A 27875-nucleotide genomic window follows, 5' to 3' on the forward strand; every position below is an offset into this window, starting at 1 on the left:
GTAAGTGTCCAGACCTACAAAAGTACTAATAGTTACAGAATGACAGTGAGTACTCATACATATAAATTATGGCTCTTTGCAGAGGTCATCTTATGTGTCCTGACAAACCCAGATAGCCCATTTTGTGCTCTGGTGAAGTAACTTCTGAAGTTTTCAGAGGTTTAAGAGTTTCAAGTGCATTATTACAAACTGTAGTCCTCGCTGTCCCATCAACTTTCTCTGAATTTGAAAAATTCTTGCTATGGCTTTGCATCGATTACAAACAATTGATTTTTTTGGAAGGAGGATTCTCAAAAATATTGTTGTTCTCTACACCTGTCATGATTAAGCATGGGCGGAAAATCTGTTCCGCTCGCGGATTTTCGGTAAATTCGCAATCCGCGAACGCTCGCGAATTTACCGAAAATCCGCAAATTCGCACGCAGCAGATTTTTTTTTCTTGGTGATACAATTTTGCGGCGTGCGGCGTTCACTTACCGTCATTCAGCGTTTGCCGAGTTGTTTTTCTCGATATTTTGCGAGTGCTGCGCCATTTTGGATCTTGCTGCAGGATCCCGCGGGAGTTTGGCGACCGCAATTACGTAATCGCGGCTTGCCACCTTGCACAGCACGCATCGCGAGAGTTCGCAATTGCGAACACGTAGATGCGGCGAGCAGCAACAATCTCGCACTCGCGGAATTACAAAATTTGAAATTCTGCACAAGAAATTCGCCAGCAAGCAGCATAAACCTTCTGAAAATGATGATTTTTATCAGAATAACTCCTCAGGTTGACATTTGCCTGCACTTTTTTTTGCAAGGAGTCCATTTTTGGGGGGGGGAGGAAGGAAATGCCCCACAGTCTCCAACTTTCTGTTCCTGTCCAGCAGGCTCCTCCCAGTGCTTTCTTCATGTGCTGGTCCCTTTCATTCGGATTCTTGACTTGGAAGGATTACTTTTTGTGGATGCTGCTGGATATTTGGATTTGAGGTCTTTTTGACTTTCTTTGGATCACTTTTGGATTAGAAATTTCACAAGTAAGTTTGTTTGGGGCATGACAGTTGCTGCAACTACAATTTTGGAATTTTCGATTTTTGGGCTGTTGGGGCCTTTTGCCCAGGGGTACTCAGTGGAGGATGGACTGAGTCTTACTGTGGGGTCTCTTTAATGTAAACATCATGGATGGCATGGGATTGTGCTGATTTTTCTGTGTTTTTCGATTTTTTGGGCTGTTGTTGTGGCCTTTTGACCAGGGGTAGTGAGTGGTGCATGGGCCTAGTCTTTCTGTGGGGTGTCTTGAATTTAAACATCATGGAGGGCATGGATGGCATGGGATTGTGCTGATTTTTCTGTGTTTTTTGATTTTTTGGGGTGTTCATGGGGACAGGCCATGTGGGTGGGGGCCATTTTGAGTGCTGGTACAGGCAGGCCCTGGCCATGTGCTGGGAGGAAGGGGGCCATTTTGAATGCAGGCAATGTTCTTAGGTCTGCAACCATTTTGCCTAGCTTTCAACCATTATGCCCAGGGGTAGAGAGTGGTGCATGGGCCTAGTCTTTCTGTTGGGTGTCTTGAATTTAAACATCATGTAAATGTAAATGTAAATGTATTGCCATTTATATAGCGCACTACTTACCCGTAGGGTCCCAAGGCGCTTCGACCGCTGCGAAACCCTTCCTGGCTTCCCTGAGAGATGGTCCCTTCATGGGTATCTCCAGGGTGAGACCAGGCATCCCCGGATGTCTGGTGGGGCCGTTAGTGAAGATGAGGCAAGCTAATGCCCAGAGTTGCCGAGTGTGATCGCTGATCAGAGTGGGCACCGAGGCGAGAATTATCGAGTCCGCTGACCCTGGTCCAGAAACCTGCCGCGCCGGGAATCGAACCCTGGTCCCGGGCCGTCCTCTGCTCTCGGGTCTGCCGCCTCTAACCAGTGAGCCACACTACTTCATGGAGTGCATGGATGGCATGGGATTGTGCTGATTTTTCTGTGTTTTTCGTTTTTTGGGGCTGTTGTTGCCTTTTGACCAGGGGTAGTGAGTGGTGCATGGGCCTAGTCTTTCTGTGGGGTGTCTTGAATTTAAACATCATGGAGGGCATGGATGGCATGGATGGCATGGGATTGTGCTGATATTTCTGTGATTTTCGTTTTTTTGGGCTGTTGTTGTTGCCTTTTGACCAGGGGTAGTGAGTGGTGCATGGGCCTAGTCTTTCTGTGGGGTGTCTTGAAGAACAAGTTACTTACCTTCGGTAACGATATATCTGTAAGAAACATTAGTTAGTATTAGATTCCTTACCTTAGAATATCCCCAGGCGTCAGTCTGGATCCGGAAACTTTTGCGTAGCAGTACCCCTGCGCGTCGGTAGGCGTCGTCTGCAGGCGTCCCCTGAGGCTCCGCGTCCGTCGTCGGCGTCGTGCGCCGTGATGACGTCGCTGGAGTATATAGACGCCGCCTCCGCGCGCTGACGTCAGTTCTTTGTACACAGCTTTTCCGCGCCAGAACACGCAGAACCGTGTGAGAACCAACACTGGTGCCATTGTGAAACTAGGGCCCTGAAAGGGATGTCCTTAACCCTAGGTATCAGTTCGCAGAACGGGGAGGATGGGTGGGTTCGGTAAGGAATCTAATACTAACTAATGTTTCTTACAGATATATCGTTACCGAAGGTAAGTAACTTGTTCATCTGAAAGAAACACGTTAGTATTAGATTCCTTACCTTAGAATAGATACCCCAGCAATACAAACCCCGGTGGTGGGTCTGCGAACCAATACATTCCTACACCAGAAAGTCCTGGAGGACAGAACGGCCAAAGAAGCCATGCCTCCGGACTTGACTGTCCAGGCAGTAGTGCCTCGCAAAGGTGTGCAGCGAGGCCCACGTAGCCGCCTGGCAAATGTCCTGCAAGGGGACTCCCCGGCCCAGGGCAGTAGTAGCCGCCGTGGCCCGAGTGGAATGGGCCCTCAGCCCAACAGGAGGCTCCTTCCGAGCCAAAGAGTAGCACGCTTTGATGCACAGAACGACCCACCAAGAGATGGTCCGTTTATGTACCGCCCGTCCCTTCTTCGCACCCACGTAGCCAACAAACAGTTGGTCATCCACCCGGAACTGGCGTGTGCGATCCACATAAAATGAAAGCGCACGTTTTGGGTCCAGACGATGGAGCCGCTCTTCATCCTTTGAAGGATGCGGAGGCGGGAAGAAGGAGGGGAGGGTGATGGACTGCCCGATTTGAAAAGCAGAAACTACTTTGGGCAGGAAAGAAGGTCTAGTCCTTAGAACCACCTTGTCAGGATGAATGGACAGGAAAGGGGGTTGGACAGAAAGAGCCTGGAGCTCACTCACTCTCCTGGCAGAGGTGATGGCAACCAGGAAAGCCGTCTTTAAAGTCAGGAGACGGAGAGGACAAGAATGAAGGGGCTCAAAGGGAGCACACATCAAAAAGGTTAAAACCAGGTTCAAGTCCCACTGATGCATCACAAACGGGTGGATACATGTGTGTGATGCCCTTCAAGAATCTCGTTACAATTGGGGACTTGAACAAAGAAGGCTGATCAGGAAGCCTTAGAAAGGCTGAAAGGGCCGAAAGGTAGCCCTTGATAGTGCCCAGAGCAGAGCCCTGCTGGGCAAGAGAGAGAAGAAAAAGAAGAAAAAGAAGAACCTCGGAAAGAGGGGCAGAAAGAGGGGATCCGCAGCCTTTGCTGTGCACCATGCCACAAATCTGTTCCACCGACAGGCGTATACCAACTTTGTGGAGGGACGCCTGGCTGCCAGAATTACATCACAGACTTCAGGAGGCAAGTCAAATGGCCTCAACTGCCGCCGCTCAATCTCCAAGCATGGAGGTGGAGACTGGACAGGTTCGGGTGGAGGACCGTCCCCTGCTGCTGCGACAGAAGGTCCTCCTGAAGGGGCAGGCGGATCGGGGGAGCGACTGACATGCTGAGTAGCTCGGGATACCAGTACCTTCGAGCCCAGTCCGGAGCCACAAGGATAATTTGGGCCCGGTCGCGCCTGATCTTCTTCAGCACTCTGGGCAGAAGTGGTATAGGCGGAAAGGCGTATAACAGACCGCAACTCCACTCGCGCCGAAAGGCGTCGCCGTGCGAGTGCCGTCTTGGAAACTCCAACGCGCAGAACTGATGACATTGCGCGTTCTCTTCTGTGGCGAATAGATCTAACCAAGGCTCTCCCCATCGCAGAAAGAGGCCTTGCGCCAAGTCCGAGTTCAGACGCCATTCGTGATCCATCGAGCACCGACGGCTGAGTTCTTCCGCCCTGGCGTTCAGAGAACCTGCCAGGTGTTGAACCGTCAAAGTCACGCCCTGACGTTCCAGCCACTGCCAGAGGTGCCGAGCCTCCTGGCAAAGGGTCCACGACCCCACCCCGCCCTGTTTGTTGCAGTACCACATGGCGGTGGTGTTGTCCGTGAACACCTGCATTACACTCCCGTTGACAAAGGGGAGGAATGCCTTCAGTGCTAGACGAATCGCCCGTAGCTCCAACAGGTTGATATGGAGCCGGGGCTCCGCCGGAGACCAGATGCCTCTGATCTCCGCCTCTCCCAAGTGGCCTCCCCAGCCCTGGAGGGACGCGTCCGTCACGACAACGTGCTCCGGTTGGGGAAGGGAGAGGGATCTGCCTCTGACCCAATCGCGGTCCGTAAGCCACCACTGCAGTTGTCTCGCAGTGCCCTCCGAGATCAAGACGTGGTCGGACAAGTTGCCCTGATGCTGGGCCCACTAAAACTTCAGGTCCCACTGCAGAGCCCGCATCCGCCACCGGGCGTGATGCACCAGAACGATGCAGGAAGCCATCAGCCCCAGCAGCCCCAGCGTCAACCTGACCGAAACCCGGTATAGCGGCTGATAGATGGGAATCAAAGCCTGTATATCCCGGACCCGCCGTTCCGGAGGATAAACCCGAAACTGCGCCGAGTCAAGAAACGCTCCGATGAAAAGGAGCTTTTGAGAGGGACACAGGTGTGATTTCGGCACATTGATGGAGAACCCCAGGTCGTGCAAGAGGTCTGCCGTCATCTGAAGGTGGTGGACGACTGTCTGGGGCGAGCCCGCCTTCAACAACCAGTCGTCTAGGTAGGGGAAGACTGAAACCCCTAACCTGCGCAGATGGGCTGCGACCACCGCCAACACCTTTGTGAACACCCGTGGGGCGCTGGTAAGGCCGAAGGGGAGCACGATAAACTGAAAGTGCTCCTGGCCTACCGTGAACCGCAGGTAACGCCGGTGGGCCGGCAGGACGGGGATGTGAAAATACACATCCTGCAAGTCCAACGCTACCATCCAGTCTTGCGGGTCTAGAGCAGCCAAGACCTGAGCTAATGTCAACATCTTGAACATCTCCTTCCGGAGGAAGCCGTTGACGTTCTGTAGATCCAAGATAGGACGTAGGCCCCCTTTGTCCTTCTTGGGCACCAAAAAGTAGTGGGAATAGCAACCACGCCCTACTTCTGGCCCAGGAACGCGCTCAATGGCCCCCTTGGCCAAGAGGGCCGTAACTTCCTCATGCAGAAGTGTCAAGTCGTCCCCCGACACACGGTGGTTCTGCGGTGGCATGGCTGGAGGAGTGGTCTCGAAGGGGAGGGAGTAGCCCCTTCGGACGAGTTGCAGCACCCACCTGTCCGATGTGATTGTGCGCCAGCGGGCGTGGTGATGGCGAACCCTGCCACCCACTGGCGTCACATGGGCCTGAAAGCACGGACTAGGAGGATTTGGAGGCAGATGCTGCGGGGGGAGGTGTGGCCTGACCCCGCCGTTGACCCCGACCGCCTCCACGGCGGTTTCTACGGCCGCCACCGCGTTGAAAGGATTGTTGCGGCGCATGGCTGGCAGCACATGTGGGGACGCCCCTTCCTTGGCCACGAAAGGAGCGAAACGAACCCGTTTGCTGGCGCTGGGTCGAGAGACCCAAGGACTTGGCCGTGACCCTGGAGTCCTTGAAGCGTTCCAGCGCGTGGTCCGCCTTGTCACCAAACAGGCGACAGCCATCAAACGGCATTTCCATCAAGGCATTTTGGACATCTGCCGAAAAGTTGGCGGATCTCAGCCAGGCGTGGTGACGAATCGCCACCGTCGTGGACATAGCTCTGCCCAGCGAGTCGGTCGTATCAAGACCACACCGTATGGAATATTTAGCTGCGTCTCGGCCCTCAGCCACAGCCTTGCCGAGCTTCGCCCGCACCTCCAAGGGGCATTCTGGCAGCAGTTCCGCGACCGTATCCCACACAGAGTGGGTGTAGCGGCCCAAGAGGCAAGCGGTGTTGCAAGACCGCAGTCCTAAACTCAGGGACGAGAAGACCTTCTTGCCATACTGGTAATACCTCTTAGATTCCCGGTCGGGCGGGGCCGACGGGAATGCTGTCTGGGAAGTCGAGGCCTGGATCACCAGACTCTCAGGGGTGGGATGGGTGGACAGGAACTTGGGGTCGTCCGGACACGGACGGTGGCGTCTGGCCACGTTCCGATCAACAGGCGAACCTGAAGAGGGCCTGGACCACGTGCCCAACAGAACGTCTGACAAGGCTTTGTTAAACGGCAGCAGTGGCTCCTGTGGGCATGACTGCGGTTTGAAGACATCAGTGAGGATAATAGGCCTCACGGCCGCGACAGGGAGCTCAAGGTGTAAGGCCTTGGCAGCCCTCATCAACACCACTGAATAAGCAGCTCCCTCCTCCGATGCCACGGAAGGAGGAGAGACAAAGCCAGGGTTAGGAGAGTCGTCCAGACCACTGGCATCCCCCAAATCACCTGTCCAGTCCACGTCATACTGACACTCACGTGACAGAGGGTCCTCAGACCCCTCCCAACCTTCCCCGTACTCTTCATCATCTCCATATTCGGAGTCAACGATGTAGACCGGCTCCTCGGGGTTCACAGGCCCCATCGGCGTTGAGCCCGGCGTCGAGCGACGTCGGTTCAACTCCGCGTCCGGATTCGGGGAGGGTATGGGGACGACGCCGCCCGGAGCCGGCACAGGAGAACCGGCGCCGCGCGGGGACGGCGTCGGGGGCAACCCCGATGGAATCGGCGCCGGAGCGGCCGGCAGATCACCCGGCGTCCACCCCGAAGGCCCTTGCGGCGCCGGGGTTGGAGCCGTCGCCGGCACTGGGGCCGGAGCACCCGATGGCGTCGAGTCAGGGACACCCGAACCGCCAGGGCCCCCAGACGGTAGCACTGGGCCCGAAGGAGCCGTAGGCCCCGTCGGAGAAGTGAGCGCCCTCATGGCCATGAGAAACGCCTCAATCTCCTCAGGCGTCGCACCTTGCCCAGGGACCGGAGGGTATGGAGCAGGCCGCGCCGGCGACTCTCGCGGAGCCGCGGGGTTGGGGTCACCCGAACCCCCGGCCGCGTCGTGCGAGCGTCGGGGGGAGTCGGGGGTACGATGACGACGCCCCGACTTCTTGTGTTTCTTACCTGAAGAGCCCGACGAATGGTGGCGACTTCCGGAGCGTCCGGCGCGGCTCCGCGACCGCTCCCTCGAACGCTCCCTGGACATCCGGCCGGACCGGGACCGCTCCCGATGCGGGGCCGACACCCGGAGCTCGAGTAGCTTGTGGGACCGCTCCCGTCTAGCCTTATTAGTCAGAGCCCGGCAATCGACGCAGGCGTCCACGTCGTGGTCGGGGCCCAGGCACCGGAGGCAGAGTCGATGATGGTCCGTGACCGACATTGTGCGGTCACAACCGTCACAATTCTTGAAACCGGGCATCCTACCAGGCACCAAAAAGATATAGAAAGTTGACAAAACTTGGTCAAAAGACCGGAGTACTGCTCTTCGGATCTGCGCTTACTGGCGCGGAAAAAAGAAGAACTGACGTCAGCGCGCGGAGGCGGCGTCTATATACTCCAGCGACGTCATCACGGCGCACGACGCCGCCGACGGACGCGGAGCCGCAGGGGACGCCTGCAGACGACGCCTACCGACGCGCAGGGGTACTGCTACGCAAACGTTTCCGGATCCAGACTGACGCCTGGGGATATTCTAAGGTAAGGAATCTAATACTAACGTGTTTCTTTCAGATTTTAAATATCATGGAGGGCATGGATGGCATGGGATTGTGCTGATTTTTCTGTGTTTTTCGATTTTTTGGGGTGTTCATGGGGACAGGCCATGTGGGTGAGGGCCATTTGAGTGTTGGTACAGGCAGGCCCTGGCCATGTGCTGGGAGGCAGGGGGCCATTTTGAATGCAGGCAGTGTTCTTAGGTCTGCAAACATTTTGCCTAACTTTCAACCATTATGCCCAGGGGTAGTGAGTGGTGCATGGGCCTAGTCTTTCTTTGGGGTGTCTTGAATTTAAACATCATGGAGGGCTTGGATGGCATGGGATTGTGCTGATTATTATGTGGTTTTCGAGTTTTTGGGGTGTATAACTGAACTGATGTTCCTCTGTCTTCCATTGCTTTTAGGTGCACAAGACTCAAGAGAACCACCAGTGCCAGGAAGAAGTCCTGCAGCGGTGTGTGTGTGTGTGCAGCATAACGTCACGCGACGTCACATCTGGCCACAGACAACTCTGCAACTCGTGCAACTCGGCCTGCTGTTCTGACCTCTGAAGATGGCCCCAAAAAAAGTTCCCCGTAGCTCCTCTAGCAAGAAAGTTGCCAGTAAGGAGCAGAAGAAGCAAGTTACCAATGAGACTGGTGTGCCGCCCGCCACATTTTTTGGGAGTAAAAAAAAAAGTACGCCTGCAGCAGCAGCGGGATCTGCTGGGGACCAAGCTGGGAGCAGCACCCCCGCACCATTGGGCTCAGTGCCACCACCACCACGCCAACTTAAGTCCAAGCCCATGAGTGCTGCAGAGGCACTTAGTTTAGTTGTTCAATCACCATCGCCAGTGATGTTGGCTCATCGCACGAAAGTAGCAGCAATGTCCCTCAATCAACACAGGTTGTTGTAACTCATCTGACAAGTGTTGAACAACCACAGCCGCAACAACAACCACATGTGCAAGTACAAGCCCAAGTACATGTGGAAGGAGAGGCAGCGCAAGGAGATGCGCAAGCAGAGGTGCATGGAGGGTCACAAGTGCCCAGAATAGTTGTTCCTCCCGAAGTAGGGTCACATCAGGAAATCGACAATCAGGCCGAGGTATCATTTGAGGAAGCCACTCCTCCTGATGATCATTCATTGTTTTCCTCATCCCTAGCAAGGAAAAGATCAAGGGTGGTGTCTACATCTTCTTCAAGCCCACCTCCTTCTGATGATATGGATCGAACTTGGGAACCACCACTGCGGTCTGAGAGTGAGGCACACCATGATCTGACAAAGGTAGTTAAGCGTAAAAGAAATGTCGTCGAAAGTCTCATAGTTATGGAGTGTGATGAGGCTCAACAAGAAGTGGCGGATATTCTTGCTGATGAAGACTCTCACGACGACGACCCAGTCATCATAAAGGTCACTGCAGCCGCAGCAGGCATGCAGCAAACAGACATTTTGACCCTAGCCCGAGAAGATGCTGAGCGTGATGATGATGTTGTCGACGAGGAGGCAATGGAAACACCACAATCATTGGAGTTAACTAGTACACCAACACGTACCGCTTCCATATTTCTTCCTCGCCAGAAGGGACCTCCATCCACCTCGACCTCAATTAGTGGTGGTGAAAGTGCACAACGTACTAAAGTTCGGCAATCCACATCCTCCACTTCATCTGGCATTAGCAGCATGACCACCACCACCAGTATCGCCGCCTCCTCCGGCCCCACAGACATTTCAAGTCCGCAGTTTGGGACTTCTTTAGGGTTTGCCCAAAAAAGGAAAACTTCGCCATTTGTAGCATTTGTAAGCATGCAGTTAGTCGTGGTAAGTTTGGTACCAACTATGGTACCGGAGGCCAGAGAGGGCATCTTAGGAGACAGCACGCTGTCCAATGGTTTGCGCACCTAAAGGAGATCAAGGAAGCCCGAATTGCAAGTCAAGAAAACGTTGATGTTTCATCTGATGATGACGAGGAGGAAGAAGTGTCAAACACTTCACTTACACCCAGTACCCCTGTCAGCAGCACACCCCATGTGAGCCACACTAAGAGTTTGGGAGAGAGTGAGACACCAATGCGAAAAAGTTCATCAGCGAGCGTAACTGGGTCGAAGAAATCATCATCATCCCGTAAATCCTTGGTCCAGGGCAACATTAAAAAGATGTTGTTTACAGAAGCGCAATATGAACGCAACCACCCACTGACGCGTCTGTATAACACTAAGCTGGCTAAAATGCTAGCTCTGGACCTTCTCCCTTTTTCTTTTGTAGAAGGGATTGGTTTTCAAGAATTAGTGGCAGCACTCTGCCCTAAATGGAAGGTTCCTAGCCGGTTCTATTTTGCCAGAGTTGCGGTTCCAGCACTACATGAAGATGTGATGGAGGTGATTGGGGCAGCTTTGCAGAAGAGTGCTGTTCACACTATACATCTGACAACAGACATGTGGACCAGTGGCGCAGGTGCTGATTACATGTGCATCACTGCACACTGGGTCTCTTTTTCAGGGGTTAAAGCAAAGCTAAACGCAGGTGTTGACCCGGACCAAGTTTTTAAAGCTGCTCGGAAACATGCACCACTAGCCATGTTTGGCTTGGAGAAACGTCATACAGCAGAAAACATTTTGAATGAGTTTAACACAAAGGTCTTTCACTGGCTGTCCCCAAAAAAACGCCAGATTGGTTATGTTTCCACGGATAATGGCGCCAATGTAGTTAAGGCCATGGATCTGGGTAACTATTTCAGAGTGCCATGTTTGGCGCACTGTATAAACCTGGTTGTTAAAAAATTCTTGAGTGAAGACAGTCCAGCGTGCGAGTTAGTGGCCACCTGCCGAAGAATGTGCAACCATTTCAGCCATTCTTTTAAGGCCCGGAAGCATCTGAGGAGCCTGCTACATGAACGTCGAATGCCAGTGAAAGCACTCATCCAGGAGGTGGCAACACGTTGGAACTCAACCTTCTACATGCTTGAGCCTCTTGTGAAAATAAGAGAGCGAAGTTGTTAGCAGCATATGCAATTTCTGTTGTTGGTTATTAGCTTGTGGCAAGCGGTGCTGTTGGGAGCCCAAACCCAGTAGTTTTTGTTGAATGTTCTATTTGCAGACAGTGGTCTGTGTGGTCCCTAATCTCTTAAAATAGGAGAGGTATAAATTGGGAATTTGTCCTTTATTGTTTTGTACCACTGAGCAGATAGTCCTGCTTGCTGTGTGTGGTAGCCTATGTGGTAGATTGACCTTGTGTGGAGTTTATTGTTAGGAGTATGAGTGAAAATGAAACTTTTGCGTATACTGAAGAACATATAAAAAATCTACTCGCTGACCCACCCCTATTCGCTTCTGCTTCTCTGAGCGTCTCGGCCCAGAACCAGAATGAAATAGACAAACTAACACGCTTAAAGAAAAAACAAATCCGTACCGACCTGCATGGTCATTTTTTGCTTCAGCATCTGAGAGGAGGCACAATTCCTGCAGGATTGCAGATCAAAAACGAACCTGTAATATTCACAGAAGATCCTATATATAAAAAGGGATATAGTTACATCGAGACGAAATGCAGCCGTGACTTAATGGTTTTAACAATCGAAACTGCTCAAAGACTTTCAAAAACACAATTGGAGGAAATTGAGGCACTGGAAACAGCAATCTCCACAAACCAACTAATCACAGACTCAAAATCATTGTTAGAGAAACTACAAAAAGAAATCGGGGAATTCAAAGACTATACAATAAACCAAAAAACGGTGCAATTCGAAAAAGATAAGAAAAATTTCAACTTGGAAAAAGTATATCCGTATCTACAATCGGACTTCTACACCAAACCTGATTCCAGAAAACATCTACAAGAATATCAGGGTAGATCATTCAATAAATTCACAACCTTTTCGGACACGTCGTCATCTGGAAGTGGGAGCGAAGGAGACGACCCCACTCCAAGGAGAAAAAACAACAGGAGAGGAGGATTCCAACAAAACCAAGGATTCCAACAGCAACAACAAGTTCCTTTTTTAGGCAGGGGCCAAACCAAACCACGCGGAAAAACTCGTTTTGCCCCCCCAAACATGGGAGATGTCAACAAGACGACACAATTACAAAAACTAGTACCGTCACCAATATTTAATTTGTCTAACAAAATCTTGACACCTGAAGAAGAAAATATTTTAACAAAAGGTTTAACATTTTTCCCTACTAAATACACAGACTTCGTGAAACTCAAGACAGAGGTCATTGAATTTTGTCGAAAAATAAGATTAAAAACATTCTTTATAGAACAGCCCTACCAACCTAGGCTTGAAATAACAGGACTAAGAAATAAATCATCGTTTTGTCCGCCTACAAGTAAAATACCAAAGGAGGTGATTACCTTTGAACGGACCTTACTGTCAGCAGTCATGGAAATGGAGAAAAAGAAAAAGCACATCAAATTCAATTTATCGAAAGCTGAGTCACAAGCCTTAAACAATTTAAAAACAGATACGTCGGTTATTATAAAGCAGGCTGACAAAGGTGGCTCAATCGTCATCTGGGACAAAGAACTGTACACAATGGAAGTCAAAAGACAATTAAATGATGAGACATGCTATCGGAAGGTGAACAAAGATCCGACCTTGGAACTGAAAAATGAACTACACAAAATCATTGATGATGGCTTCGAACAGGGATTCCTAGGAAAAAAAGAGTATGAGTACCTAAAAATAAAACACCCCAGGACTCCTCTATTTTACGTATTGCCTAAAATACATAAAAATGAAAAAACGCCCCCAGGACGCCCAATAGTGTCCGGCTGTGACTCTTTATTGGAACCTATTTCTAAGTTTGTTGATTTCTTTCTTAAACCTTTTTTACTGAAAGTCAAATCTCACATACAAGACACTACGGATTTTATCAATAAGCTGATGACAATCAAGTTTGACAAAAACTCCCAACTAATGGTCACAATGGACATAACTTCACTTTATACTTCAATCCCGCAAGATGAAGGCATTTATGTCCTTGAAGCATTTTTAGAGGAAAGACCAAGACCTCACCCAATACCAACTGATTTCATTTTAAACTTGCAGAATTCGCGTTAAAAAATAACTATTTTAACTTTGCAGGGCACTGCACTTCCGCAGCAATCATCCGCGCAGTCTAAAAGATAACCTCCCATATGGGCAATATTTACGTCTAAGACGTAATTGCCAATGCAAGGAAGAATACTGGAAGCACGCAGACAAACTCACAGCGAATTTACTGACACGGGGCTACCCGAAAAAACTACTAAGGAAATCAGCCAAAAGAGCGCGGTGGACTCCACGGGAGACCCTCTTAGAAAGAAGAGCAAAAAAAGACACAGACAGGTTGGTTTTTGTTTCTACGTTCTGCCCCAATTCAAATGCTTTGAAAAAAGTAGTGAAACAAAACTGGCATCTGCTACGTAATTTGGACCAAACCTTCAATAAAGAGCCACTTTTTGCTTTCAAAAAGAATTGCAGTGTCGCTAATCAACTAATTAGAGCTGCCTTGCCCAAAAAGATAAATCCAGACTTAAGGACCATGCTAAATTTTCCGCCAATCCAGGGACATCATAAATGTGGAACATGCACATGTTGTGATACCACGGTAGAAGGAACTGTTTTCACATATAACCAAATTAGTTGGAAACATGAAAAGTTTTCAAACTGCAAATCACGCTACGTGGTGTATGGAATTGTATGCCCTTGTAAACTGGCATACATTGGAAAAACCAACCAAGAAGTCCGTCTCCGAATACAACAACATAAATCAAGAATTCGGAATAATGTGGCTACAGCTCCTCTAGTGAATCACTGGAATGAAAAACAGCATAAAGACACAGATCTAATCTGGACAGTTATTGCTAAGGTTGAAAGTGATGCCAGAGGTGGAAACCTAGATGCCAAATTAATAAAAATGGAAGCGATGTTAATTGTCAAATTTAATACAGCATTCTATGGGTTAAAAGAAATGTCAGAAATGTTTAAACTCTGAGATATCATCAGCACTATCAAAGGACACCAGTTATGATTCTTTGGCGAAATTCCTCTACACATCTAAACTCGAACTATGGACATAACCACACCTGTTCATATCCTTGCTGTCAACTTTAACAAGTCAACCAACAGTGATAGTCATTTTCCATGTGGGTTTCCACCCGATGTCTTGGTCACCACAAATCAGCACAAGTTCACCTTAGATGACCTTCCACCGGATATTTCATGCAATCACTGCAAGTCACAAATTGACAACTGCAATAGGCTCCCTGAAATTTCATGAGCCTCCACCATTTCTTGCCGTCTCAAACAGAGCACTACAACTCCCAGAACCCATCGCACGCTATAACGGGCTAAATCTTTACTGCTCGTTCTATGCTCCTGATACTATTCAGGTTCATCAAAAATCCTACTTCACACAACTGAGGACATGTTGACTCATCGAATTGCTTTTCCAATAGTCGTCTGTCCATCTTATTTCCTGATTGCCTAAAAGACATTCCATGGGCCCTTTAAGATATTTAAAGCGCTGCACACCGCGCATCTAACTCAGCTCCCAGGATCCTTTGCGGACCCGGAAGCATTGCGCACTGAGGACGACTGGCAGAGACAACGGAATCCTGCTCCGTATTGACGTTACCTCCTCGAGGTAAGAATCGCCTCCGTAGCTTGCACATAGACATTTCACAATAGCCAAGCCGTTAAACATATTCTGACAGGACTGTTCCGTCCCTTTTTCCAGATACACTCCAACGCTTACGGATACCTCGGCCATCAAGACCCATTCATTGGTGTCGGCCATCGAGACTCATTCACTGTTGTCAGGTGAGCACACACCCATCTCTCGGCGACACACCGCCTCTGAATCCCCATCGCAGCATATTGACAAGCTCCTTCTTCCCCACAGATATTCGGCGCCCGCCAAACAGCCCCCTTGGTCAACTGCGGAGCCCGGACCCGCCCTTTGACTATGTAAGCACAATGTGAGAAGTGAATGCTTGCTTGTGGTTGACAAGTAATTAGGTGTTAGTAGATAATGGTGTCATACATTTTTTTATGACAGATGGTTTTGTGTTCCGGAATCTCTACACGTTATTCTGGTCTCCAATTGACTGAGAGGTAAGAGACATTAGCTGGTAGTAGGGAAAGGCAGTGTAGTACCACAGTTAAAACAGCATACCAATAAGTTTCCCCTTTTCTCTTTTACAGACCTTGGTCCTGACGAGAACTCAATTATTCATTTGAGTTCGAAACGCGTAGACTTTTCAAGCCTAAAATATAAAAACCGTGATATAAACTCCTAAATGGTTTTTGAATAAACGCAAATGTTTTTGGCTTCTTTGTAAATCAAAGTGATTACATTGTTGAAATAATTCATATGTTTTCTTTCTGTTGTGTTTGTATATAATATGTAAATAGCGTGGTTTGTGAGTTGTATGACTGACTGTATGTTATATATGTTGTCTAAAAGGTCCTAATCTTTCTACTTGAAAAAATTGTTTATTTTTGAATATATGTCGTTTGGTGTTGTACATAAGGTCTTAAATAATGCACTTGAAAAAATCTTAATTCCTTTAGAGATCTAAATAAAATAGTTCTCCTTCAAAATAAAATAAATAAATGACACATTTGGTCAATATAAACATTTGTTTTTATTGTCAGTGTTTAAACTGAAAATAAGAGAGCGAGTTGTTAGCAGCACATGCAATTTCTGTTGTTGGTTATGAGCGTCTGTATGAGCAGTATACGGTACTCGATCACCATTTCTTAACACTGGGTACAGCTCAGAAGGACCTGAGGCTAGATGCGGCGCAATGGAAGCTACTTAAAAGCCTGACAGACATGCTTCGTCCTTTTGAGGTCTTCACGCGTGCAGTCAGCAGGGAGGACTGTAATTTGGGAAAAGCTATCCCATTGTTGCGCATGCTGGAGCACCAACTGAAGGCGGTGTCTTCTATGTTTCAAAAAGATGAAGAAAAGAAAGAAGCATTTGTTTTGGCGGAGAAATTATTAGAGCGCCTACTTGGCGATGAACCTCTTAAAATGATTCACTCAGAACAGCATTACATTTGTGCTACTATTCTGGATCCACGCTACAAAAAGGCGCTTGCAGGCCGAGCATTCTTTCCTTTTGATGATGAAGATGTTATAAAGTACAAACGTTGGCTAGCCTTGTCAGCCATGAGGTTTGAAAGAGAACGGCAGCAAATTGAAGGAAAAGGCAGTACATCAGCATCAGCAGGCCATCCCCAGTCAAAAGAATCCACTTCTGCACCTGTGGCACAAGTGACCTCTCAGCTGTTAAAGACACCGGCAACCGGATCATCTGCACCAGACACAACAGTAACATTGGGTGAAGAAGAGGATTGGCTAACTTTCCTTGGGCTTGGTTCTCAAAAGGTCCCAGCAAAAAGTAAGCAAAGTGAAGGAACCTTGGAGAACCTTGAGTCGATGGTGCAGGACTATCTGAATGACTCAACAGAGGTCTATATTAATGCTGACCCATTGGCGTATTGGCATGGGAAAAAAGAATTGTGGGCACAGATCTCCAACCTGGCTATAAACTACTTGTCTTGCCCACTCGCAAGTGTGTCTTCTGAACGTGTTGTCAGTGCTGCTGGTGGCATTGTAACTTCCGAACGGAGCCGCCTCTCGCCCAAAAATGTGGAGAGGTTAACAATGATCAAGATAAACAGACAAACAAGATGGGTAACAGGGTAAAGGGCGCACAGCTGAGAGTATGGCTGAAAGTAAAGATCCAACTTATCTTAAACGAGTGCTACTAGGCTGGAAAGGAAGGTCACCCAACTTCCCTATTTATCCTGAACAAAGTCCAGGATGTGAAACTGTATCGATATTCCTGCCGAGCAATCAAACATCAAATGCGATATTTTCTAACATCAAATGCGATATTTAACAAAGTTCATGTAGTGAGTATAAGAACAAGAGTCCAAAATCTCGTCCAATGGCCAGTCAGACACCAGAGTCTTGTAGTACAATGATCTGTACTTTTATTCCAGATTTCAAAGTTCAATCCAGATTTCCAAGTTCAATATTCAATCAAAGTTCAATCCAAACTTCAAAGTTCAATATTCAAAAGAACATTCACTGCAGCCAACACGTGTTTCGTTGGGCATCTATCTCATGCCAAAACAACTTCCTCAGGGCTGCAAGCCAAATAATAAGAAAATGGTATAATATACCAGCAACAATAAACTCTTGTAGTTTGTTGGAAAAGTTAATATTACTAATAAAATCACCACCTAAGTGAGAAGAAAGACATAGTACCCTCAATTCAGTGACAAAATATAAACAATGGAGAAGATTTTGGGGACTTTATATAATTCAGATAGCTAAATAGTTCTAGGAAGTATTTTAACTCGATGACTTGTGGTGACAGAGCTAAGAGCCTCCTTATATCATTCCAGATACAGTTATTTTTCTTGATAAATATCCGCTGGAAGGAATTCGATATAGATGGAAACCTTATTGTGATTTAGGTAACGCATTATTGTTATTTTAAATTTGGCGACATATCAGAATGGAACCAAGGAGATTAAAGTGATCAACCTTTCTTCTATTGAATTGTCTGAGAGCATGAGTAATGTACTTAAGAAGGGTCCTGGATATGGTCCTACCAAGAATATTGATTGGTATGTCACTAAAATTGATTTGTATAAGCTTGTACGTTTGTTGAAGCTGAAAAAGTTTTTTTCTCAAAAAGACAATGTCAGGGTGAAAACCATTAATAAACCAATATTGACTGAGATCACTATTCAAGACCTTCATGACACGAAACTTTTGTTATCTCTTACTGAATCCGAAGATGACCCCATTACTATGAATTCTCTCTTAAGAGATCTAGAGATTAATCCTGGTTTAGCATCCGGAAGTGGATTTAAAGACAAATCAAAATGGACACCTCAGTTGTCCACTGGTAATGTTGTGGATGCTTTTTACAAATCTGTTACCTTAGAGATAGACAATCTGATTAAAAAAGAACGACAACGCAAGAAAACTTTCCCAGACAATTTAAAAATAGATGAAAGGGAGGCACTCCGTCAATTAACTGACCACCCAGATCTTAGAATACGCAGTGCTGATAAAGGTGGCAACATTGTTGTTATGAATCGTAAAGATTACAATGATGAAGTTTTATCTCAGTTGGGGAACAGTAAATACTATGAGAAGGTAATTGTTAATCCCTTAGAGATGGTCAAACACAAAATTAACGCGAGACTAAAGGAGTGGTATGACAAGTGCCTTTTGGATTATGACGAGTTCTTGTTTCTTAAAGTACAATCACCTAAGGCCCCATGCATGTACTGTTTACCTAAAGTGCACAAGGACAGACACAGACCACCGGGTAGACCGATAATTTCGGGCATAGGAGGGCCCACAGAAAAGTTATCACAATTCGTGGACTCATATCTGAGACCTTTTGTATAAAACCTACCCTCACATATTGAGGACACTAAACACGTTCTCAATATTATGAATGATGTAGTGTGGGATAATGATATGATTCTTGCTACCTTAGATGTAGTATCCCTATATTCGAACATAGACCACGAGAAAGGTATCTCAGCTATTGAGAGTTTCTTGAATAATAGACCAGCAGAATATCTGGACCATACATCTATGTTATTGGAGATGACAAGAATGGTTTTGGAAAACAATTACTTTCTTTTTGAATCTACCTGGTATAAACAAAAGACTGGGACTGCGATGGGGTCCAAATTTGCTCCGTCCTTCGCTAACCTCTTTATGGGAAGGCGGAGTGGATTTGGGTCCCAGGGGCAGCCAATGGATAGATCACATATATTACTGGGGTAGATTCATTGATGACTGCTTGTTATTTTGGAGAGGTACTACAGATGAATTGGAGTCTTTCTTTAATTATCTTAATACTAATGATCTGAATATGTCATTTACCACACATTATGATAAGGAAAAACGGACTTTTCTTGATATTGAATTATTTGTGGAGGAAAACAAGTTATGTAGCCGTATGTTTCGCAAAGAGACCAGCTGTAATGCACTGTTACGAGCAAACAGTTGCCACCCCAAAAGCCAAATCAATTCCATCCCCTATGGGGAAATGATCAGAGCAAGAAGAAATTGTTCTAAAGACACTGATTTTGATGCAAATATCAAAGATATGACGATGAGATTTAAAAATAGAGGCTATGCAAATATTACTGTTAACAAGGCTGTTAACAGAGTACAGAAACTAAAGCGAGATGTGACACTGAAGCCCAAGATCAAGAGTGATACATTGGATAAAAACCAGATGATCAGAATGATTACGAATTTTGGGATAGGTAGTAACAAACTCTTTAGTATTATGAAGAAATATTGGCATATGCTTTATTCTGACAAAGATCTGAAACCTTTCTTAGCAGAGAGACCGAGCATTACTTTCAGGAAGGGAATGTCTATTGCTAATATTGTGAGCCCAAGCTACCCAAAACCCATTTCATATTCGGGTCATAGTGACTGGTTACGTGTTCGCCCAAAAGGCTTTTACCACTGTGGTAACTGTAGTTCATGTTGGTGGGCAAAGAGAAAGGTTCTAAAATTTGAATACAATGATACAGGTACTTTCTACATTGATTCTTTTATTAACTGTGAAACTACCTTTGTGATTTATGTTATTGCCTGCCTATGTGGAAAGATTTATGTTGGGAGCACAGTAAGAAGACTAAAAGACCGGATGGTGGAACACTATCGGGCACTCAAGAATGGAGACACGAGGTACCCTATAGCTTCACAATTTATTCAAAATAGAAATGATTCTGAGAACCATAAACTTTTCTATCATGGCATTGAACAAGTGGTTCTGGATAGACGTGGAGGAGACAGATTACTGAAATTAAGACGAAGAGAGGCAAGATGGATTATGGTCCTTCGGGCTGTGGAAGATGGGCTCAATATGGATACTGAATTACAGTATTTTCTGGGAGAATAGTCATATCTCAGATTTAATTGTGGATTGATGGATTCAATTGTATGTGATTTGGCTTTTTCTTTCATTATGAGAAGATTACAAAATGTTTGTTGAATGATTTTCAAGATGATACTTGGGTACTTCTAATGCTAATGCCACGACTTTTTCAGTTTTTATATGAGGTGGTTGATCACATAGGAATGACACGGGACGCTCGATGCATCGTTACCACTTGTTAACCCGATAGCATCAATAAGTATGAATATGTTAGCGTTTGTTCAGTATAATTAGCAATGGTGTCAATGCAATATTAGTGCATCTTAATAACCTCTATTTCACCTTTGACTTAACTTCTGTAGATGTTCAAGTCAGTTCACTTAATGTTGGTGTTTACATGTGTCCGTTCCTATTTACGATACAAAAATTTATTAGCGTGAATAACCTGTTTAAATATGGCCGCAACTTTTTTTGCCAAAGAAAGTAACATCACCGCTACTAATAAGAACGCATAGTTGTTTTACAATTGTAAAGTTAGAAGCTTACAATCGTCATTAGTGATACGATTGTGATTGACTTATATTTTTGTATGACATAGCATTATTGATGCTTGATTTATCAGCAAATAATATAAACCTTTACCTCTTCATATGTATTCACTGGCCACTCTAAGATGGCGGCGAAATAATATGCCGTCCAACTGGCAGTTGCAGAACTTAACTTAGAGGTACAGTACTTAAGTAAGATGGCGGCGATGGTACACACCGATAGCCGAAATCCGAGAGAGATAAGCACGAGAAATACGAAACTTTGCAGCGGGATATAGGTAAGGGACATTTAGCGTTTCGAAAATAGAATCCATATTAGATATTTTAACAAGAAGGATTCTGATTTTGTGTTTTTTTTATCACAGACCCTGTAATTAGGATACCGAACTAGAAATTGACAACGGAAGTGTATGATACTTTTGCAGCAAGATATAGGTAAGGAATATTTAGCGTTAACGAAAATGGAGCTTACCAATATACATTTTAGCAAGTAGGAGCCTAATCTTGTGGTTTTTCATAACAGACCCTGCAAGTAAAATACCAAATTATTGTCGTATAACTTACAAACGTGGAAGTGAAGAACTGGAGAGGTAATAGTGTTTTACCTTAATAATACATTAATGACGGTCCAGAATTATGTTTAGATAAAACTTTATTATTAGACGGAAGAGATAGAGCGGTGCAATTTTAGCGCGATGATGGTTCGCATTTTGAAATTCATGCCCTTTGAATATATAAAAGAACAGCATTTCTTAATACCGACTTAGGTTACACTTACCATTAGATTTGTGCCAGCTAACGCATGTACTTTAAAATACTGACTGTGTTTGAATTTAAAATGAAATGTACATCAACGTGACAAACGCTCTTTCAATGGAGAAGATTTTGGGGACTTTATATAATTCAGATAGCTAAATAGTTCTAGGAAGTATTTTAACTCGATGACTTGTGGTGACAGAGCTAAGAGCCTCCTTATAGCATTCCAGATACAGTTATTTTTCTTGATAAATATCCGCTGGAAGGAATTCGATATAGATGGAAACCTTATTGTGATTTAGGTAACGCATTATTGTTATTTTAAATTTGGCGAAATATCAGAATGTTTTGTTGTTCTCTTACACTTGACACCAGGAGTCACATGAAAATGTCCTTGTTTATATTTTGTCACTGAATTGAGGGTACTATGTCTCTCTTCTCACTTAGGTGGTGATTTTATTAGTAATATTAACTTTTCCAACAAACTACAAGAGTTTATTGTTGCTGGTATATTATACCATTTTCTTATTATTTGGCTTGCAGCCCTGAGGAAGTTGTTTTGGCATGAGATAGATGCCCAACGAAACACGTGTTGGCTGCAGTGAATGTTCTTTTGAATATTGAACTTTGAAGTTTGGATTGAACTTTGATTGAATATTGAACTTGGAAATCTGGATTGAACTTTGAAATCTGGAATAAAAGTACGGATCATTGTACTACAAGACTCTGGTGTCTGACTGGCCATTGGACGAGATTTTGGACTCTTGTTCTTATACTCACTACATAAACTTTGTTAAATATCGCATTTGATGTTAGAAAATATCGCATTTGATGTTTGATTGCTCAGCAGGAATATTGATACAGTTTCACATCCTGGACTTTGTTCAGGATAATTAGGGAAGTTGGGTGACCTTCCTTTCCAGCCTAGTAGCAATCGTTCAAGATAAGTTGGATCTTTACTGTCAGCCATACTCTCAGCTGTGCGCCCTTTACCCTGTTACCCATCTTGTTTGTCTGTTTGTATTTTGGGTTGGGCTGCCGCACTTGGCTACAAAAATAACAATGAATCGGGAACAAGAAGCTCAGCATTTATTCAAAAATTTAAGCACAGGCTCATCTGTAAATGTAGCAGTAGCCTCCACTACACCAGCAAAACAGGAAGGTCTTAGAGCCAAATTCGTTAAATTAGAGAAGCTTAAGAAAGCAGAACTGAATAAGTGGTGGGATGCGGTAACACTTAAACAATATCTTACTCTTAACCGCATCCCCAGAGGTTTGAGATCAAATATTATACCAACCTATGAAGACTTAGAACCTGATCTGTTGGACAAATGGGAGCATGTGTTAACTACCAGTTCATGTAATCTGATAAGGATACTTATTGATAATGCTGAACGTAAGATTGAGAAACTTTTGATAGAGATACAAACATGAGAGGATGAAATTAAACAATTGAACTTACCTGAAGCATCTATGAAAAATTATATCATGTTAGATGAGATTTTGACTAATCTACAGGCAGATATAAAAAGGAGAAAAGCACGTAAACTTAAAAGGGACGAACAGGATTACACAGCCGGAAGGGTTTTTACTTTTGCGCGTAAATTTGATTATCTTTTTCAAAAAGGGCAAGGTAATAGGAGAACCGTGACACCCTTGAGCTCAGTTGTTAATACTTCATCGAGTAGCATATCTACAGATGGAGGTACTACAGATGCATCCAATGTCCCTAGTGGAGATGCCACAAATAATTTTTTAGCAGAAGTACAGAGGTTCAAAAAAGGAAATCGAGATACAGGAGGGAGATATGGCAACACTCAAACAGTAAGACAAGTAGAGGGAGCCATGGCAGACGCAGGAGAAGTGGTCCCAGGGATGAGGGAGAGACTAAGGTTGTGGAGGAAATGAACACAGGAACCAAAGAGATTGAAGTGATAAACCTTTATTCTATTGAATTGTCTGAGAGCATGAGTAATGTACTTAAGAAGGGTCTTGGATATTGTCCTACCAAGAATATTGATTGGTATGTCACTAAAATTGATTTGTATAAGTTTGTACGTTTGTTGAAGCTGAAAAAGTTTTTTTCTCAAAAAGACAATGTCAGGGTGAAAACCATTAATAAACCAATATTGACTGAGATCACTATTCAAGACCTTCATGACACGAAACTTTTGTTATCTCTTACTGAATCAGAAGATGACCCCGTTACTATGAATTCTCTCTTAAGAGATCTAGAGATTAATCCTGGTTTAGCATCCGGAAGTGGATTTAAAGACAAATCAAAATGGACACCTCAGTTGTCCACTGGTAATGTTGTGGTTGCTTTTTACAAATCTGTTACCTTAGAGATAGACAATCTGATTAAAAAAGAACGACAACGCAAGAAAACTTTCCCAGACAATTTAAAAATAGATGAAAGGGAGGCACTCCGTCAATTAACTGACCACCCAGATCTTAGAATACGCAGTGCTGATAAAGGTGGCAACATTGTTGTTATGAATCGTAAAGATTATAATGATGAAGTTTTATCTCAGTTGGGGAACAGTAAATACTATGAGAAGGTAATTGTTAATCCCTTAGAGATGGTCAAACACAAAATTAACGCGAGACTAAAGGAGTGGTATGACAAGTGCCTTTTGGATTATGACGAGTTCTGGTTTCTTAAAGTACAATCACCTAAGGCCCCATGCATGTACTGTTTACCTAAAGTGCACAAGGACAGGCACAGACCACCGGGTAGACCGATAATTTCGGGCATAGGCGGGCCCACAGAAAAGTTATCACAATTCGTGGACTCATATCTGAGACCTTTTGTACAAAACCTACCCTCACATATTGAGGACACTAAACACGTTCTCAATATTATGAATGATGTAGTGTGGGATAATGATATGATTCTTGCTACCTTAGATGTAGTATCCCTATATTCAAACATAGACCATGAGAAAGGTATCTCAGCTATTGAGAGTTTCTTGAATAATAGACCAGCAGAATATCTGGACCATACATCTATGTTATTGGAGATGACAAGAATGGTTTTGGAAAACAATTACTTTCTTTTTGAATCTACCTGGTATAAACAAAAGACTGGGACTGCGATGGGGTCCAAATTTGCTCCGTCCTTCGCTAACCTCTTTATGGGGAGACTGGAGGCGGAGTGGATTTGGGGCCCCAGGGGCAGCCAATGGATAGATCACGTATATTACTGGGGTAGATTCATTGATGACTGCTTGTTATTTTGGAGAGGTACTACAGATGAATTGGAGTCTCTTTAATTATCTTAATACTAATGATCTGAATATGTCATTTACCATACATTAGGATAAGGAAAAACTGACTTTTCTTGATATTGAATTATTTGTGGAGGAAAACAAGTTATGTAGCCGTATGTTTCGCAAAGAGACCAGCTGTAATGCACTGTTACGAGCAGACAGTTGCCACCCCAAAAGCCAAATCAATTCCATCCCCTATGGGGAAATGATCAGAGCAAGAAGAAATTGTTCTAAAGACACTGATTTTGATGCAAATATCAAAGATATGACGATGAGATTTAAAAATAGAGGCTATGCAAATATTACTGTTAACAAGGCTGTTAACAGAGTACAGAAACTAAAGCGAGAAGTGACACTGAAGCCCAAGATCAAGAGTGATACATTGGATAAAAACCAGATGATCAGAATGATTACGAATTTTGGGATAGGTAGTAACAAACTCTTTAGTATTATGAAGAAATATTGGCATATGCTTTATTCTGACAAAGATCTGAAACCTTTCTTAGCAGAGAGACCGAGCATTACTTTCAGGAAGGGAATGTCTATTGCTAATATTGTGAGCCCAAGCTACCCAAAACCCATTTCATATCCGGGTCATAGTGACTGGTTACGTGTTCGCCCAAAAGGCTTTTACCACTGTGGTAACTGTAGTTCATGTTGGTGGGCAAAGAGAAAGGTTCTAAAATTTGAATACAATGATACAGGTACTTTCTACATTGATTCTTTTATTAACTGTGAAACTACCTTTGTGATTTATGTTATTGCCTGCCTATGTGGAAAGATTTATGTTGGGAGCACAGTAAGAAGACTAAAAGACCGGATGGTGGAACACTATCGGGCACTCAAGAATGGAGACACGAGGTACCCTATAGCTTCACATTCTATTCAAAATAGAAATGATTCTGAGAACCATAAATTTTTCTATCATGGCATTGAACAAGTGGTTCTGGATAGACGTGGAGGAGACAGATTACTGAAATTAAGACGAAGAGAGACAAGATGGATTATGGTCCTTCCTGTCAGGGCTGGACTCCGCAGGATCCGATTGTAGCAATATGGGGTCCACCTCCTGACCGCACCAACAGCCCTTTTTGAGCACAGGGTGTTCGAGTGATCAAGCGAGGGATAATAAGATAACAAAACAATAACCAGGAGGGGAAGGAAGGGGACAGCTGGGAAGGGATGGCTGAAATGAGAAAATACACACGGTTTATACACAGGCATTAATCCTACTCTCATTTCATTCTCGCTACCCTCCCCTTGTCCTGTATTCACCTGTATAATAGAAAAACACTGCTCCACTCTTTGATTAGCACCTCGTACTATCACGAATAAACAGCCCCCTATACGAAATAAAGACACATGTTATTGTTATGGAAAACAGTCAAGAGATTAAGCATAATGGAGACCACACCAAGAACCACACATACCCTCCTGGTTTGTTGGAAGTGTGAAATCGTAAGTATTCCCAAAGTATGTATTCCACTCTTTAAGAAGTAGTTCCTTAGAAATGATAAGTGGTTCCCCCACAACAACGTGCTCCAAAGAAAAACGAACTGTTGTCCCCAAATAGAAATCAATACGTGTTGCCACACTCTGTACACGGTATGATGTAGCTTCCTACTACTATCATCCGCGAAGCAGTCAAATAAGATATCCAAATACACCTCCAGGTACGACGAACAAAGTTCCAATATTACCAAACACGGCAGAATGTAGGGCGCTACCCCACTATCCTCCGCTCTGGTGTGTTTGTTGTTACTTCCTCCCTTCGTCCTCGTAAAACTAGAACACTGGCTTAGCTTACCGTTTCACTCAGTGCGGAGAAGGAACAGATCGAGCACAATCACAGCGAGCCCGCTGTAACACACAACAGAGGTTCCTCCCTTCTTCCTTCTCCGGAAGAACGAGACGCCAACAAAGAGCGTGGCTGTTCAAGTCACAGTCCGCCCTTCGGTACCTGTCAGCTACTGGCAGAACTCCGTTCCCACAGCCGATGGAAACTTCTACCTTTCTTTCTGCTAGGTCCTCAGAAGTCGCTCTGGATACAGCGACACAACCTTCATCCAGGAAAACTCCAGCAAATACAAATTACGTGCAACGTCTCAATGCCACGCCCCCTCTTTTATTCCACACTGCAGCACCGGGAATTCTGGGAGATGTAGTTCTAAACACTAGGCAGGCGCGATAACGTTTGTGAATCCTGACACTTCGGGCTGTGGAAGATGGGCTCAATATGGATACTGAATTACAGTATTTTCTGGGAGAATAGTCATATCTCAGATTTAATTGTGGATTGATGGATTCAATTGTATGTGATTTGGCTTTTTCTTTCATTATGAGAAGATTACAAAATGTTTGTTGAATGATTTTCAAGATGATACTTGGGTACTTCTAATGCTAATGCCACGACTTTTTCAGTTTTTATATGAGGTGGTTGATCACATAGGAATGACACGGGACGCTCGATGCATCGTTACCACTAGTTAACCCGATAGCATCAATAAGTATGAATATGTTAGCGTTTGTTCAGTATAATTAGCAATGGTGTCAATGCAATATTAGTGCATCTTAATAACCTCTATTTCACCTTTGACTTAACTTCTGTAGATGTTCAAGTCAGTTCACTTAATGTTGGTGTTTACATGTGTCCGTTCCTATTTACGATACAAAAAATTTATTAGCGTGAATAACCTGTTTAAATATGGCCGCAACTTTTTTTTGCCAAAGAAAGTAACATCACCGCTACTAATAAGAACGCATAGTTGTTTTACAATTGTAAAGTTAGAAGCTTACAATCGTCATTAGTGATACGATTGTGATTGACTTATATTTTTGTATGACATAGCATTATTGATGCTTGATTTATCAGCAAATAATATAAACCTTTACCTCTTCATATGTATTCACTGGCCACTCTAAGATGGCGGCGAAGAGGGGGCGTGGCCAAGATGGCGGCGTGAGCAGACGTGCCTTGCCGAGCTCCCGCCGCCGGCCGCCGAATTGAGCATACTGCCAGCACTTGCCCGACCGAAACTGACCCTCAATGACCACCCGACGCCAGTGAAGCAGCGGCGGCGACTTTTGGGCCGGCTCGGTGTCCGGCGACAGCCTGATCCCCATTGAGACTGACCGCGAGGGCGACGGCGCCTGAGGCCTAGCGCGCTCCCGAGCCCTGGACGGAGACGAGAGCGAGGCCGAGGTGGGTGGAGCCACGGAGCCGCCCGGGGTCGCCCAGGATCGGCGGTAGCAGGTCCGGCCCGCGCGGAGCTGCGCGAGGCTTCTCACAGCAGATTGTGGGGGCTTCTGCGGACCTGCTGCGTATACCGGGAGGCAGAGCGGCCTTTGCCCGGATTGCCACCAGTCTTCGCCCACGGACCCGGCAGCGGCGCCTGG

This window comes from Lissotriton vulgaris, chromosome 11 (genome assembly GCF_964263255.1).
Source record: "Lissotriton vulgaris chromosome 11, aLisVul1.2, whole genome shotgun sequence".
Lineage (NCBI taxonomy): Eukaryota > Metazoa > Chordata > Amphibia > Caudata > Salamandridae > Lissotriton > Lissotriton vulgaris.